This window comes from Echinops telfairi, unplaced genomic scaffold, assembly GCF_000313985.2.
Source record: "Echinops telfairi isolate 266 unplaced genomic scaffold, ASM31398v2 ScPeMD7_3533;HRSCAF=4204_1, whole genome shotgun sequence".
NCBI classification, from domain to species: Eukaryota; Metazoa; Chordata; class Mammalia; order Afrosoricida; family Tenrecidae; genus Echinops; species Echinops telfairi.
In genome coordinates, this window is record NW_022107432.1 from 381981 (window position 1) to 397339 (window position 15359).

At 38.3% G+C, this 15359-nt stretch overlaps 1 non-coding gene across 1 annotated transcript; it reads right to left on the reverse strand.

Annotated features, from left to right (window-relative positions):
• Positions 1–14014: 14014 nt before the first annotated feature.
• Positions 14015–14178, reverse strand: LOC115871198. The gene has a single exon (XR_004047153.1). It is a non-coding gene; the product is annotated as a U1 spliceosomal RNA (small nuclear RNA).
• Between the last annotated feature and the right edge of the window lie 1181 nt (positions 14179–15359).

Here is a 15359-nt window from a genome sequence, read left to right on the forward strand (position 1 = left end):
TGCAGGAACCCATTTCAGTAAAAGAGTGCAGCCCAGAGAACTCTGTGGGGCAGTTTTACTTTGTCACATGGGGGCGTTATGAGTGGAAATGGACTCAACAGCACCTAACAATAATCAACGCAGAACTGAAAATGTAATCCTTTTCTGGAATATAAACATTAGCATTCACATATCAATGATATACCATCTCAGAGTTGTCATGCTCAATGACCAACTAATTCTGGAGTAAAAACGTTTCACTTGTTCTTAATCATTCAAAGAAGTAAGAATCTTAGTGTTGTCAGGGGCCCAAGACATCATCTAGATCAGTGGTTCTCAACCTTCCTTTAATCCATGTTGGGGTGACCCCCAACCATAAAATTATTTTTGTTGCCACCTTATAACTTTAATTTTGCTACTGTTATGAATTGTAATGTAAATGCCTGATATGCAGAATGCATTTTCATTGTTACAAGTTGAACATAATTAAAGCATAGTGATGAATCATAAAAACAATATGTAATTATATATTGTGAAATATATATTTCTAATGACAAATAAATGAAATTTTGACTTGAAGCATGGTGTAGCATGGGTAACAGTCTTCACCCCAGGTACTCATATGTGGGCGTATCTGCATGTGGGCGGACCCGCCTGGAGATGGATAGAGGAGTGGTGTCTCCGTTTCTAAAACCTTCGGAAATAAGTGTTTTCTGATGGTCTTAGGCGACTCCTGTGAAAGGGTTGTTCGACCCCCAAAGGGGTCGCGACCCACAGGTTGAGAACCACTGATCTAGATTAACCTCTTCCTTTTAATCGTAAGAAAACCAAGACTACAGCACTTAGAATCACTCACGGTCACAGAGACTGTTCATGAAAGAAACAAGAATAAAAATATCAGATAAATGGATGATCTTAAGCTGTACCTAAAAATAAAATGATTTTGCTATCTTTTCTTCCTAACATTGTACCTCTCTTCCTAGCTAATATATGCAGAATACCTCTGATGTGCCAAGATCAAAGTGCTTTATGTAATTAACATTTAATTTTCACAATCTTATGGGATGGATCCTATTGTTTGTTACAAGGAAGCTAACTCAAGCATGCTCTCACAAGTATCTCTCAGAAATGAATTGATGTGTTGTTTCCTAAAGTCTAAGTCTATGCTATGAACCATTGAAATATTATCCCTTTCCTATATTTGTACCACCCATTTAGTTTGCTGGGTTCTCTCTATTTAGTATTCCTTTGGAGGAATCTTTTGGCTCTTGACTCTAGATAGCTGGAATATAAACCGAGAAATCTTTAGAGTACGGTACTGGCATCCATCATTTCCAATTCCTGGGCTTGGTTATGAAAGAGAGCAAGTATTGAGACATTTTGCTCTTATTCTTCCAGACAAAGACCACAGAGTTATGGGGCTACTATTTTTTTCCCTTTTAAGTCATTTTATTGCGAGCTCATACAACTCATCACAATCCATCCATCCATCCATTGTGTCAAGCACATTTGCACATTTATTGCCATCATCATTCTCAAAACATTTTCATTCTACTTGAGCCCTTGGTATCCACTCCTCATTTTTCCCCCTCCCTCTCTGGCCCCCTCCCTCACGAACCCTTGATAATTTATAAATTATCATTATTATTTTGTCATGTCTTACACTGTCCAACGTTCTCCCTTCACTCACTTTTCTGTTGTCCATCCCTCAGGGAGGGGGTTATGTAGATCCTTGAGATCAGTTCCTGCTTTCTACCCCACCTTCCCCTTCCCCTCCTGGTATCACTACTGTCAGTGTTGGCCCTGAGAGGTTTATCTGCCCTGGATTCCCTGTGTTTCCATTTCCTTTCTGTACCAGTGTACATGCTCTGGTCTAGCCAGACTTGTAAGGTTGAATTGGAATCATGATAGTCGGGAGGGGGTGTGCGGAGGAAGCATTAAAGAACTAGAAGAAAGTTGTATGTTTCATTGGTGCTATACCGCACCCGGACTGGACTGTCATCTCCCCGTGACCCTTCTGTAAGGGGATGTCTAGTTCCCTACAGATGGGCTTTGGGTCTCCACTCCACACACCCCTCATACACAATGATATGATTTTTTGTTCTTTGATGCCTGATACCTGATCCCATCGACACCTCATGATCACACAGGCTGGTATGCTTCTTCCATGTGGGCGTTGCTGCTTCTGAGCTAGATGGCCACTTGTTTACCTCCAAGCCTTTAAGAACCCAGATGCTATATCTTTTGACAACTGGGCACCATCAGCTTTCTTCACCACATTTGCTTATGTACCCATTTGTCTTCAGAGTTCGTGTCAGGAAGGTGAGTATCATGGAATGCCAGTTTAATAGAACAAAGTGTTCTTGCATTGAGGGAGTACTTGAGTAGAGGCCCAATGTCCATTGGCTACCTTAATACTGGACCTATAAATATATGCACATAGATCTATTTCCCCATGGTTGTGTATATATATGACTGTATTTAGACCTCTATAAAGGCTGTTTTCCTCCTAGTTCTTTCCTCTATTTTCTTTTACTTTCTTCTTGTCCCACTATCATGCTCAGCCTTCATTTGGGTTTCAGTAATTCCTCTGGGGCCACTATTTTGGCTGGTGTTCCTATAATAGCATTCCTCCCATGGCATTGTGCTTATTTGCTTACAAACTTGTCATTAAATCAGCACCTCAATTATTGATGCTTGTGTTTCTGCACAGCATGATTATTCTAATACAGAATAGGTATTCAATAAGGATATATTATTAATTTGAATTAGAGCAATCCCTTGACCTGAAATTGGATTTTAAATTCCTACACAGGAAATTTCTGAATGTTTATTATTTGTTCTTATCATAATAGACAATCAAATAAATTGTATTCTCACAGAGTGGTCACTGTGTTGGGCATAAGACTATCTTGAAAGAAAACATTTAAAAAAGGAAATGTCATTAACATTTTGCAAACCTTGTCAGTAAAAACAATTTTATCTACTTGTATTTGGGTAAAGATTACATAGAAAAGCGTGGGAATGTCAAATTAATGATGATAATTATAACAACACTGTATGTCCTTTGGATTTAAGAAAGATAGATTACACAAAGACTCAACACATTTATTTTGGTAATAATCTTTAGTATAATGAGATAAAAATCACTGTACGGAAGACCACATATGAAATAAATGGTTTAATTTTCCAAAAGCACAGTATAAGTCTAGAGGATCCATTATTAACAAAATCGGCCTGGAAAGCAGTTGTCAAAGCCATGTGGATAAAACATGACTGCATGTAAGCAATGTATCAGTGGATCTCGCATGAGTGCATGGAACAACCGTCTTAAAAATCTAGTTAATATAAGAATAACAGAAACCAATCTGAGACATTTTAAGGCAGAAACTCAGACATAACTGACAACATAGGTATCAATGTAGCGTTAAAGAAGCACATTTATAAAACAATATCGTCATGGAGCTTTTATACTCCAGCCCAACTCTGATAACGATTCTTGCCCACCCCAAATGTACTCTCCTCTTCTTCTTAGTAACAAAACACTCAGTTTGTTGGGATGAAGTTGTGTACAGATACAAAACCCTATGTTGCCTGTTTTCGTAGTTGTAAAGAGCACCTACACAACTAAGTTCTGGTTATGGAGTAGAAGTTTTGAGCAAGGTTTTGGGAATGTTTTTATTCAGAGCTTAGTTCAGCTAACAGGAGTCTGCATACATAGAGATGTTCAGTGATTAGCAATGGCAATGAGATGAACGCATTTGGGAAGAAGGGTAGATAGTCTGAGGTGTTAAGGCACCAGAGAATGACCAAACTTAAAGTGTCCACCTTTGAACTTCTTTTTATTTTCTTATCAAATCTTATTTTCTTCATGTCTAACCAAATATAATACCAAATAGATAGGTGGCTTCTTGTGTGACTTCTATGTAATAATAAGTGCTGCTTAGTATACATATTTCTTCTTTAGAAGCATACGTGTTCCTTAGAGGGGACTTAAACAAGTGAAAATAAATCTAAAGAGATTACACGTTTCCTTCTGACTTGTCTGAAGGTCCTACCTCTCTCCTGAATCTACATTAGCCAAATGATTCAAAGAAATCATAACCACTACCCATGATCAATGTATGAGGTATGCACAAAGTGTCTCTAGTACCGAAGGCAAAGCTGCCCTGTGGGAGTTAATTGGGGAGCTTCAAATGTGGAATAAGCTTAATCATCAGCACCTTTGTTTAAATCATTTAATACAAAGCATTCTTCGTGCACCTGTAACCTTATCAAGGAGAATTAAGAATGCTCTTAGGGGGCATGCATGGATTTGACTGTAACTAAGGAAACATATATTAAAATAATTACATTGAGCTGTGTCCCAAGAGTTTGTAGAATGTGTGCGAAGAGAGGAAAAGAAAGGGGGTGTGGCCATGTCTCCTGCATTAGTCAGAGGAGACTGTGTCTAATTTAAATAAATAAATTGGTTTTCTCTGTGAGTTTCATTAACATGATGACAATTCTGACAGGCTGTAACGAACTCACCAAAATAGCTCCACCCTGTTGTGGTGCGTTTGATTGGCCAGCTGGCATTCATCCAGTGATGTCTGTCCCTGGCAGGCATCTCCTCCAACATCCCACCTCTACAGGAGTAAGGCTGTGTCCACCCTTCCACAAAATACTGATGTTCCCCTTACAACCTTCTTATTCTAACTCCACAGACCCACAGCCATGAGACTATGAGATTCTGACCCACTATCGCCATTTATAGGTTTCTGAGACTATTACTTTTTAAAATGTTTTGTTGGGTGTTGGATAAAGGTTTGTAGCATAGGTTCCCAAATATGTTTGGCCCACTGCTCCCTTTCCGGGAAAAAGAAATTACTCAGCACCACCCTGGCAATTAAAAATTGTCTTACGGCCCCTAATCCAGTGTAGGTTTCTGCTTCTCTAGCCTCCCCTCCACCACCCACCCACCTCCCATCACTCCAGGGCCCCCCAGGATATCACTCACTTTGGGAAACAGTGGTTTACAGAGAAGATCACTGGTTTTACCTTCAGTTCACACACATTTTGTTTGATCTCATTTATTCCATCTCCTTAATGTACTACCACTTATCCCACACCCCTGTGCTTGCTGTTTCATTCCTCATCTGTCCTTAGACTCCTGATCTCTAACCTTAGGCAAATGCTGCCATTTTTATCATAAATGGTTGATTCTTCAAATGTGTGCAGACCCTACGAGTGTTATCACTCATTCCCTTTATACCCTCACTCACCGCCGTCTAGTCAATGTGGACTGATCGGAGACCCTACAGGACAGAGCAGAACTGTTCCATTTGGGTTTCCCGGACTGTCATGGTTACAGGAACATATACGCCTCGTATTTCTCCTGTGGAGCAGCTGGTGGGTTTGAAAGGCTGACCTTGTGGTTAGCAGCCCTGCTGCACTACTGAGCTCCTTGTTCCCCTCATTAGGCTCAATATTTTTCCCTGTGTTCCCCCGCCCCATTTTTCACTTTGATAAATTGAACCTTTCATCATGCAAACATTTTCCATTTTTAAAATGTCTCCCTAAGAATTACAGCCTCTTTTCCCTGCTCCCTTTGTAGTAAAAGGCCTCTAAATTGCTCTAATTATTTTATTCAATTAGTCTGCCCTTTGCTGCTTAGTCCACTTCAGTCAAGCTTTTGCCTCAACCTCTCCCTCAGATTGCTTTGGACAGATCTCTATTATCATTCTTGTTATTAAACCAGTGGTCAGTGCTTTCTGTCCACCTTATTTAACAGCAGACTTCCGCCTAGTTCAACACTCCGTCAGCAGTATTTAGTCACGTATTTTCCAAAGTCTGTCCACTTAGATGTCATAGCTCACTAATTATACCTCTCCTGAAGTGCACACTCACAAACTCAGACAGGAAGCAAACGGGAAGCAGATTCGTCAGCTGGCTCTTTTCTAGCCACCCTTGCCTGTTTCTTCCCTGAATAAACAGACAAAGCTCTCATCTTCCAGAAGCTGCATTTCTTTGCCCTCTGCTCATCTCCAATATCAACGTCTCTCTTAGCTTCTCAGATGTCAGATTTTCAAGAAAACGTACTCTTTCTTCTATGTAAATTCTAACTCTTCCTAAAATCCTCCCAAATTCTAGTTGTTGTTGTGGCTGTTGCTAGATGCTAGCAAGTCAGTTCTGACTCATAGTGGTCCAGTGTACAACCGAGATGAACAGTGCCCAGTCCTGTGCCATCACCACAGTTGCTATGTGTGAGCCCATTGTTCCAGCCACGGTGTCAATCCATTAACCCACAGTCTTCTTTTTGCTGCTCCTCTGCTTCCCCAAGCCTGTCTTGCTATCCCCGCTTTTGAAGAGCATGCTGGCTGTACTCTTCCAAGACAGATTTGTTTTTTCTTCTGGCAGTGTAGAGTAATTTCAAATTTCTTCACCAGCATTGATATTTCAAATGCTAGTATGGCTCTTTATTTATTTTTAACAAAGTTCTCACTATCTTCTAAAATATATAAATTTACCTATTGATTAAATATTTTGTTATTTTGGAATAGTTTTCTTCCATTAGTATATAAGCTCCATCAATAAAATGATTTCTCATTTTGTACATTGCAGGTCACCTGGTGCCTAGAACTGCTCAGTGAATGAAGGATATTGCACACGCCTTCAGTTCCAATGATCATTCTGGTGATGATGATGTCTAAAAACCGTCTACTGTGCATCTTTTATGTGTAAATCTGATCTCTCCAAGTAAATCACAATATATAAGTCAGCAGTGACCACATTTCGTACCTACTTATTTTGAGCCACATAGCAGCTGTATCTTCCCTGCTAAAGAAAGAGTTTTATATTTGTTACACATATCTTATTTTGTCTGAAGGCGTTCCATTCTCTTGAATGCAAACAAAGCACACATGCCAAACTCACTGACCCAAAGAGCCCTGACGGCATAGCGTAGCACTGCCTCTTTGGGTTTCTCAGCTGCACATCTTTACCGGAGCAGAAAGCCTCATGTTTCTCCAGTGAAGCAGCTGGTGGGTTTGAGTGGCTGACCTTGTGGTTAGCAGCCCAACTATTTACCCCCTAGGTCACCAGGGCTCCTCATTATCCTAAAAAGAAAACCCAAAAAACATTCTGGCTGTATACTTCCTCCAAGACAGATTTGTTTGTCTTTCTGGGAATTTGTAAAACAAGCAGACTCACTGCCATGAAGTCAATACTGACTCAGAGTGACCTTACGGGACAGGGTAGAACTTCCCTTGGGGGTTTCCGAGACCCTTTATGGGACTGCTCCCCCAAACCCTGGTTTTCTCCTGAGAAGCTGCTGGTGGTTACAGACTGCTGACCTTTTGAAGCTTAGCCCAACACATTACCACTACACCACCAGGGCTCCTCTGACAGTCTATAGTATGCTCCACCAACACCATAATTCAAATGCATTAATTATTCTCCTATGTTCCTTATCATTGTCCAGCTTAAACATGCATGGGAGGAAATCGAAAATACCGCCATCTGGATCAGGAACAACTTAGTCCTCAAAGTGACTCCTTTGCCCTTTAACGCTTTAAAATGTTATTATAGCACAGATTGCCCAATGCCCCCTATCTTTTGATTTTTTTTGACTGCTGCTGCTTCCATGAGTGTGGCTTGTGGATACAAGTAAAATGAAATCCTTGGCTACTCTAATATTTTCTTCATTTATTTGAATGTTGTCTCTCGTTTCAGCTATGAAGATAGACGGAAAAAAGAGCCTGGGAAAAGATTGCACTCAAAGAGGAATGTGATAATTAGGGTTATTGTGCCAACCTGGCCAACAGGAACATGTGGAATTAATCAGCTCGAGGTTTGATTGGAGGGAAAGGAGAGAACTGGCTTTTAAAGGCTCACTTCTCCCACCTGCATCCCGCCCCCTGACCCCTCCTCCTTGTTCTCTGGTGATCGGAACATGCTGGAGTATGCCGCTGCTTTACCTGTTTCTCTGGCTCAACCTGTGAGCCACATACACTACCTGTGGCCCAAACCAGACTGTGGATTATATAGCTAGAGCTTGAGGCTCCTTCAAGACCTGTTTCACTGCGCTGTTGGTGCATACATCACTTCAGCTTGAGGCTGGTGGAGCCGGTCACCTTGCTTTGCTTGCATTGGATATCGCATCCGGGCCTGCTCCGCTAAGCTCCCAAGTTACTGACTGTTGGCGACCCAGCCTGCTGTTTGCTGCCTGTGGGCAGACTCTGCTTGCCTTGGCCAAGGGAGGACTCCACTGTCTGCTTCTTTGACCTTGGACCCAGCAGCCCATGTGAGTTGAAGGATTTCCAGTATATTAACTGTTTATGGAAGTGAGTTGAACTGAACCCTCTGCACTGGTGTGTGGCCTAATTAGTTGCTATATTCATTCTCACTGGGTAAACCTATCCACATATATTTATATAATCATAAATGCCCTCGTTTTCTTTTTGTAGACCTGCCTAACACAAGGAAATGTTTGAGAAATGTTCAAGTTGATTCTTGAGCTTGGATGGCATTTTTTCCAGTGGAGACATTTTAAGTAAATATGAAATCAGATCCAATGATCACAGGGAACAGAAATCACCAGGAAGAACAAAATTGGCATAAACAGGTTTTAGGATTAACCCACTACTATCCAATTGATTCGAACTCACAGTAACCCTACTTAGGATTTCTGAAGCCATAAATCTTTAAGGGAGCAGGCTTCATCTGTCTGAGGATGTAGATTTGAACCACCAACCCTGAGTTTAGCAATCTAATACATACTGGATAGCACCCCCAGAGTGCCTTCATTTTAAGATTAGAGACATTTTTATATTGTTTTCCAAGTGAGTTTACAATTATCCCATCGTTAAGTATTTCTCATTGTCATCACAAGCATTTGTGACTTCCTTTCCTGCCATGTGCCCTGACTTAATGCTATTTCACCCTCAAGCTGCATATCTAATCAGAACACTCTAACATGCATACAGTAGTGAAAACTGTTATAGTTGCAATTCCCCAATGCTGTTTTTTAAAAGAACTTGTTTCCATCACTCTACCCCCATTTTGAATATCAATTTTATGGAAAGATACTTTGAAAGTCTCTATCACGGACTATGTAGAAATCTTTGAATAGAGAGCAGTAAGTTAAGGTGATTTGAGAATTTCAAAAGTCCAACTTAATAGACGTATTAAATTGGAAAGTTAGCAAGGCTGGAGGTCTGGGGATAGTTAACATGTTAACATACTACTTCAAAAAGGAAAATTTGAGGTCCTGAGAAAAGCATTCAAAGTGTAGGAAAAAGCCAGGCAATGGCTTTCAGAGATATTTAAAAGGCAGAATGACAGGATTTATAGAGAATGAAATAAGGAAGAGTTATTCTTTGAATAGGAAATAAAGCTCAAATTACTGCAGAAAAGAATGAGGGTAAGTCACAAGGGGATATTTACATATTCAAATGAGATAATCAGAGCCTTGAGAAACACTTTATTTTGCAACAGAGAAAGACAAATGCCGATTAGTAGTGATAAGACTACTTACACGAAATAGTGAAAAGACAAACATTTTAGCTTGAAATAAAATTATTTCCCTTATAAGAACATTCAGTAATAATAAATTTCAGTTTATAAAAAGTATAATTTCTGTCATAAATGTGTTTTGTAAAGGGCTGTGAAACATATGTAATTTGTCACTGGGGTAGTACTGCGGGTTGAGATTGATAAAATCATGTAAACTGTCAGCCTGAACAAAGAGAATATGGCAGATACGTGATGTGAGAAATAACGCAGTGGTAATGGATTGCGAAACAGAAGCTGATGCTGCTTCCTCAGCATGTGTGAGAAAATGGAGAGACAAGTCTTAATTGGCTGGCCTTATATTTAGAACCTTAATGGGCTATATTAATTATGGATTATAATTAGGCCAAGATTACTGTATTTGAAGAATAATGGGTTCACAATCTTAAAATATTTTCCCTGGTTATTGTCCCCTTTCCTTTATTTATTATAATTTTGGAACATTGAATTCTCTCAATCTGGGTGCCGTTGCCAAATGTTTTCTATCAATATTGACAACAATTATCTGTTTATGCTGCACTGATGGACTTAGAACTTTAAAGATAAATAATTGCTGAAGAAATAAACTAGTTTATGATTTCTGTATGGAACATAGTGTGGCTAACCATTTAGAACATGGTGAGTATATCTTTTAATGGTTCTTATATTAATCCTACTGCATACTCTACCAGTATTTGTATGTCATAGTCCAAATATGAGTGAATTTTAAAAAGCTTGTGGAAAATAGAATTGAAAGATAATGGAATACTGCATAAACTTTTTGAAGCTGCCTCATAATTTAAGATCTTATCAAGATTTACACTTTCTCCAAATAATGTCGTACTGTCATGAACCTTAGGTTATAAGCAAAATTTAGATTATCTACCACAACAATTTAAATGGAAAATATTCAAGTTTAATAAAATATAAAATGTTAAGCATGCCAACATGATGGTGTGAACATATTGAATAAAAATGAATGTTCTAATTATGAATGTATTTGGCTATCTACTGAATACATGACAGTGTGTAGCAATGTGTGTGATATCCCAAGTGTTCTATTCCATTCCCCTTCTTGCTTTTCTGTTGATCATACGGAGAAACAGTTCTTCTCTAAAGAAGTATGGGACCATCTGCTTCTCACTTTGGCTTTCTTTGTGCTTGAGAGTTTCAAACTAATTTTCAGCCCATTTACAAAGCTGATCTAAATAACTTTAAGTTATAAGCTTGTCACTTAAGAAGGCAGGTAAAAAATCCTGACCTCCACTTACTTATTTTTGTTACAATATGATATTGCATCATCAATTTGTTTCTCTTGCAAGTGAGATTTATATTTGCTTTAGTTTTCACCACTAAGTACAAAAGAATATATCCCAGAAGAGGGCAGGAAATAGAATTTGAGGTCAATATACTAAGTTGAATCTATCAACATAGTTTTAAAAATTATTGTGTGAATTTCATTTTCTCCTCCTTCAGATAAATATCATTATTTACTAAAAACAGTTTTACTATATGCCACAAATGACTAAAATGAATATCAAAAGAGTCTGAAACACACTTTTAAATGTAGAGTGGCTAAAGTGAAAGGAGGAAATGATGTCAAAGGATAGAGCAGAGGATTTCAAAGGGTACCTCAGAAGACCAGACAAAAAATTATTAAACTAAAAAATGGAAAGACTTGGAGTTAGAGAAAACTAAATGGAAGAATGTGCTCAACAATTTTCGAGCTGAAATAAACGAGGAAAACAATTCAAGTGTTAAATTGCAACATTGAAGGGTTCTGTGGGCAAATGATTCAACAATGTAAGAAGCATAAAAATCTAATACTCAGAGTTATGGCACCAAAAAGAATTGGTTGATGCTTAACCACTTCACGACACACCATACAATCAGGAATTGATGCCATTGAAGGAAGAATTTCAAGTTGCAATGAAGGCATTAATGAAAAACACGGTGTGAAAAGATGAAGTACCAAGTGAGATGTTTCAGCAAGTGGATGCAACAATGGAAGCACTCAATTGTTCATGCTAAGATATTTGGGAGAGAGCTGAGATTCGTGTGTATGCCCATTCTAGAAAAAGGTAATTCAACAGAATTTATAATTTGTATAACAATATTATTACTATCATGCACAGGTGTTAGATTTTTGTTTGTTTTGCTGAAGGTAATTAAGAAACACGTGCAGTAATACATCCAATGGGAACAGCCAGAAATTCAGATGGATTCAGCGGAGGACATTGAAGAGAACAATTTCTTTTCTTTTTCTTTTTAAAATTTAAAATGAGAGCTTTTACAGATTTTGAAACAATCCATATTTCAATTAGATCAAGCATAATTGTACATAATTGTACAATTGTACACAATTGTACATAATTGTACAAATGCTATCACCATCAGTTTCAGTACATTTTCTTTTTTCTTGAACTCTTTGATATCTGCTCCCCTTTATTTCTTCCCTCTCCTACCCTAGTCCCCAGGAACCCTTATTATTATATTATTATTTGCTATATACAACACCATCCAATGTATCCATTCACCTGAAATTCTGTTATTCTTCCTCATTGAGTGGGGTTATACAATCATCATTGCCATCAACTCTGCCTTCCTTTTTCCCCTTCCATCCCCATCCCTCTTCCCATGCCCTCAGGGAATCATTACTCCCATTACTGTTTCTGAAAGGTTATCTATTTACAATTTCATGCATCAAGTTCTCTTAATTATACTAGTGAACATACACAGGTCTAGCAAGGTTAATGAGGTGAAACAATGACCATAATAGTAAGAGGAGGAAATTTAAAGAACTAGAGGATAGTTGTATGTTTCATCAGTGCTATACAGCTCCCTAGACTTATCATCCCTTCTGGGTGGCCCTTCTGTGAGGGACTGTCCAATAATCTTAGGTCCAATAATTTTGCGTCTCCACTTTGTCCACACTCCAAGTCAATTTGATTGCTAGATTTGAAACTTCTGATAACTATCCCCCCTATAAACACTACATGATCAGACAGGCTGGTGTGCTTCCTCAATGTGAGCTTTGTTACTTCCCTGCAAGATTTCTGCTTGTTTAACTTCAAGCCTTTAAGACCCCAGATGCTATACTTGTTTAATAGCTGAGTACCATCAGCTTTCTTCACCACATTTGCTTATTCACCCATTTTATCTTCAGTGATCATGTCTGGAAGACGAGTATCACACAGGGCCACATTCTTAGAATAAATCTTTCTTGTACTGAGGTAATATTTGATTAGGGGCCCAAAGTTCACTTGCTTCCTTAATGAATTTTTATATATACCCTTACATAGACAAGTACTCCTATCTTTATAGTGCGTATACATTTACATATGTACATATCTATATTTATACCTATATGTGGCAGTTAAATCTCCTGTCAACTTGAGAAGGAGCAGAGTCTATCCTGTAATCAGGTCACAGCTTGATGACCTCATTTGGGTGCACAAAGGAGATAAATAGCTCACTGGGGGCCAGATAGACCCTCCGCTTTGTCTTCCTGTTGCCAAGACACATGGAGCTACATTAGAGCCCTGGAGCTGGAGGAGCCATGTGAAGAAACTGCCAGCATTGAGATGCTTCCACCACCACTGAATCCACAAGACTTTCTATCCACTGGCCTGTGATCTTCCTGCATTCAGCGTCATTGCAAATGTTGTGTGAGTCTGAAGAAGAATTTATAGATTGGTATTGTACATATGGGTTAATACTGGACTTGTGGAATTGATCTGGACTGGCCTGGGATGTTTTCTCAATATACAATTGCTCTTTTATATAAAGGTCTTTCTTATGCACATGAGTGTCTATTAATTTGTTTCTCTAGTCAAACCAGACTAACACAAATGATTATTTTCTTCTTTTCTTCTTTTTCTTTTTACTTTCCTCCTGCTACACCATCATGTTTACCCATCCTTCACCTCTTAGTAATTCCTCTTGGATACATTTCAATTGATGGAACACTATCAGGAATGCTGCAGGAGAGGGATACAATTTCTGTTGCCAAATGGATCTTGGTTGAGATCATAGAATATCAGAAAGATGCTTATCTATATGTAGATCATAACAAATTATAGGTTATTTTATGAGAAGGATTCTAGAAATTTTAATATGCTCCAGGAATACATGAATTATAGAAAAATAATTATCAGAATATATTTTTTCTTATTTGCCCTGCTAATGAAATGAAGAATCCATTATTCTATCTCACTAAAATTAGTGCCCCTGTGGATCAAAGTATATCTGTTTTATGAGTTTCCAAGATTATAACTCTTTATGGGATTAGAAAGCCTTGTGTTTCTTCCCAGGTGTATCTGGCTTTGGTTTTGAACTATTGATTTTGTGGTTAGCTGCCCCAAACTTTCTAGAGTCCATCATATTTAGGATTTTGTTATATTTCAAAGTAAATCTTTGAGAATTGGGCACAGTCACTTATTGAGGAAAATTTTCTATCCAGTTCTACCATTTGGTTATATTGTATATATTTATTTTTTTAAATCAGGGGAGAGCACGGACGCAGTCCCCCACTACTACAAATTATGCAGTTGAGTTTCCCGCATTTGGGGAAATCGCAGGGGTCAGCACGGCCGCAGTGCAATGGATGAGCCTCGCCCTGGGAAAACCACCTTCCTGATCATGATGCCTCCCCTGCCAGGTAAGTACAACTGTATATATTTATTAAAGAGTGTGGAAACACCCACTGAAGAAGATGCTTGGCTATAGATCATAAAGAAGAAATAAATTTAAGTTCAGTCTAGTTGCATGAGAATGGAGAAAATAAAAAGTCTGAATCACACACAGAATATTCCTTCACATTTTCCATAAATGTGAAGCAAAGAAGACTTGCATTCTAAAATCCCTTAGGGGTTAAGGTCTCTCTATTCTGTTTTTAGTGTTATATGAGGGAGATGCATTTCCTGATCACTAAACATCTTAAATGTTGCTAGGTAGTAAGTGTACCTTAGTCTTCAGCTATTCCAAGTGGTGTTAACATATTTAAATAAGTAAACTCACAAGTGACTATACAGATTATGATGCTATTTCCAGAATCTACTGGTATATTACAAGGTATATCTGCACCAAAATATATAGATCATCAGGTTCTACAAGTTTGATCCCATGGTAAACAAGGTAAACTCCAGTATCTCATTTACGTTGTACCAATTTAATATTTGCAGTCACATAATCAGAAAATAAGGTCACTGAGGATTATTTCTTCGGTCATATAATGTTTCATAGAATCTATGTATGAAGAAGGCTTCGAAAAGTTTGTGGAAAAATTCCAGTGTATTTTAACTCATTTTTCCCACATATATGAAAATTATATCAGAGAAAGTGATAACCACGAATGAATTATTCAGTTGATGTATTGTTTGGTGCATGCTATGATGGTGGAAATGAGAGGAGGCTAAGCACCAGCTTCCGACTATACAATCTGAGAAGTGAATGGCAGCCTCCAAGCAAGTCAATCCAGGCTCATACAGAAGCACGATTAAAGGGTAGAGTTCTGGTATGATCCCTCTCACCTTTCTCTAAGCTTCACTCTTAGGCGAGATAGACCTTACTGTTCTTGGAGAAGTATTGATGAATTCTGCAGCTCTTTGGAGTCCAGATATTGTAGAACAGGAAACCAGATGTAAATCAAAATAATATTAATATATATTTACATTCTAATATATTCACATCCTAATTTCAGACACTGCAAATATATTAGGTCACATTGCAGAGTGAAATTAAAGTTGTTTATAGAACTAAGATGGCTAATTAGTGTTCATTAAAAAGAACAATGATTCTGGATTATCCTCATGACCCCAGTCGAATCATAGGTTCTTACAAACAGAAGA